Source organism: Pteropus vampyrus, unplaced genomic scaffold (genome assembly GCF_000151845.1).
Source record: "Pteropus vampyrus isolate Shadow unplaced genomic scaffold, Pvam_2.0 Scaffold44, whole genome shotgun sequence".
NCBI lineage: Eukaryota > Metazoa > Chordata > Mammalia > Chiroptera > Pteropodidae > Pteropus > Pteropus vampyrus.
Genome location: NW_011888825.1, coordinates 6,672,085 through 6,674,727, shown reverse-complemented (window position 1 = coordinate 6,674,727; position 2,643 = coordinate 6,672,085).

Below are 2,643 nucleotides of genomic sequence, written 5' to 3'. Positions count from 1 at the left end.
GATGAATTATGAGCCTTTATTAGCCGACCAGCGACTGACTCTCTACCAGGCGGGGTTCGAGGAGATCAGCCTCGAGCTCCCAAAAGAGGCAGCTTATAAAGCCTAGCCACACCCTAGTTAACATCAAACAAGCAAGCAGATTACAGAAGCAGAAGTTGGCCGTTAGCATATCTTTGCCCAGAACCACACCCTTAACAAGCAGGATCAGTGGGTACATAATAGACATTTGTGAATGCAGATGTGGTTGTCCCCATTTGCTCAAAAGGTGATACTACCTGCAGCAGTCCCTTCCCTGATCTCATTCCCTAAGGAACAAGGGATGCCATGCTGTTTTGCTTTTATGTGCATCAAAATCTCTTGCTCACTTGGGAGATACACCTGGGTCGAGCCACCCTCTGTGGGCTTTAGGAACCTACTTGTCATTTTATTAGCTGAAGATTGGAGATTTCTCAATGGGACAGAAAGGGATGGGTGATTTTTCTTTCATTTTCTAACTGATGAATCCAAGGTTCCAAGTGTTTTAATGAATTCACACAGGACAGAAATTCACACAGGACAGAAATTCACACAGTACATAACCAAGTGTGCAAGCATATGGTAATGTTGGAGCAAAGTCTATAACTCTCTCCAGCTTGTGTAGAAGAGTTGACTTTGCTTTTTGAATTTTACAGTCAACTTCAGTGGAGAGGATGGGACTTTTTAAATTTTCAAGCTGCATTCGTTGACTTGGATAGTTGTGGTTCCTGGCGAGCTCCACTGGTCTAAACTGGATTAGAGCTCTTCCTTGTGTAATTAAAAAAGCTTTTCACTTGGTTTTCCTCCAACCAACAAGGGTTTGTTTATGGGGGCTGCCACAGGGTTTGAGGGTACTTCTGCCTTCACTTGAGAGAGGTGCCATTGAGCAGAGATGACTAAGCTTGCTCCAGCCTTCTGAGCCCAGTGGAGAATCAGGTCATACCAAGCTGGAATGCTAAGCTTTCCCCCTGGGGCCACTGTTTTATTTTAGTCCCAGTGCCCTTGCAATCTCCTCAAGTGGAACTGGCATTTGATTCACCTATTTAGCTCTGTACTCACTTAATAAATGGATAAACAAGAAACTGGTCCAGATAGTTGGTGGCTTCAAGGAGATTCATAGGGAGGAGGATTATCAACAGTAGGATAATTATAGAACCCCAGATACTCAAGAATTCTTTGCAAAAATAGATGAAAGAACTTACCTTCTGATCGGAGTTTGCATCACAATGGACCTCTTCATATCACTAAATAGGTCAGGAAGTACCACAACTATTTACATTTCTTTCAAGCAACATTTATTAAGCAGCTACTGCCATCAGGAACAGTGATGATTATAGGGCATGGAGGATGGCCGAACCTGTCCCTTGTGCTAGAGGAGTCCACAGGGCCATTGCCGGCTACAGCCTCTTCTTGGGTTTTGGAAGATGAATGAAGGCTCAGATGTCTCCTGTTTTGTGGTCTGTGCTTGGGCAAAGCTCTGTTTCTTCAGAAAGGCCTTTGTTAGGATCTTAAGGCTCCTTGTCCCACAAGCCCACTCCCAAGGAAGGGTACTGATATAAATGCTTCAAGTCCAAAGTCATAGAGAGGGCAGGATTGTTTCGTTTCTTTTCTTTTTTCCTTCAAAACATTTCTTTAAAGTATATATGTGTTCTTTGAATACAATTGAAACTGTTTATGTGTCCCAGAAATGTGTGCGTGAATTGCTCCTGACCCACCTCCCCAGTTCACTTCTCTCTCCTTCTCTCCTGACCTCTGAGACTGGGGCCTTCTGCAGGATCCCAGGGCACTCTAGGCAAGCTTCCCTTCTAGGCTACAAATTTGCTCTTCCTTCTGTTTGGATTATTTCTGGACCATTTATTTCCTTCACTGTGCTATTACTAATGTGTATTTATCTAATTTATTTATTTGTTCGTGTGTTTACTAGTTAGTCTTTCCCACTAGAAGGCAAGCTCCCTGAGAGCAGGAACCTCTGCAATTATTGTGGATATCTAAAATCCACCTGGCACACAGCATGGGCTTAGGAAAGAGCTACTGAATGAATGAATTATGACAACCATACAGAAGTACACAGAGTTAAAAATGAAGATTTTTGCTCTTTTCACACCACTGTCTTCAAGTCTCACTCCTTAGAGTTAATTGCTATTAGTTTGATTTGCAGCCTACCCATACAAATGTCTTACTCTGCTTGCACAAAACCACATTTATACCACAGATGCATGCTTTTTTTCTCCTCAGTGGGGAGTCCACAGCTTTTGTATTGGATGAGGTCTTGGTATAAAACATGAAAGTGCAAACAGGTCTACTATGATCAGGGCTAAGAGGTTACTTTCTGAGCTCTGGGCAGGCGTATTTGGAACCTCAAACTGTAAATGTAGCTGCCCATGTTGAGAGGAAGGAAAGCAAGTCTCCCAGTCTGAGACAGTATTTGAAATCCAGACTTGGAAGTAAAAATAATTCTTTTATGCGACTCAAGTAATCTCAAAATGTAGGGTAATGTGTCGGAAACCAGCCGACCAAGTCAAACCGGATACCTGAATGGGGGAGCGGGGACTGAGAAAAAAGAGAAGACAGACAGGGTGCAGGAGGGAGAACAGATCTCACAACTGTCTCTCCGAGTTTATTTCTTAT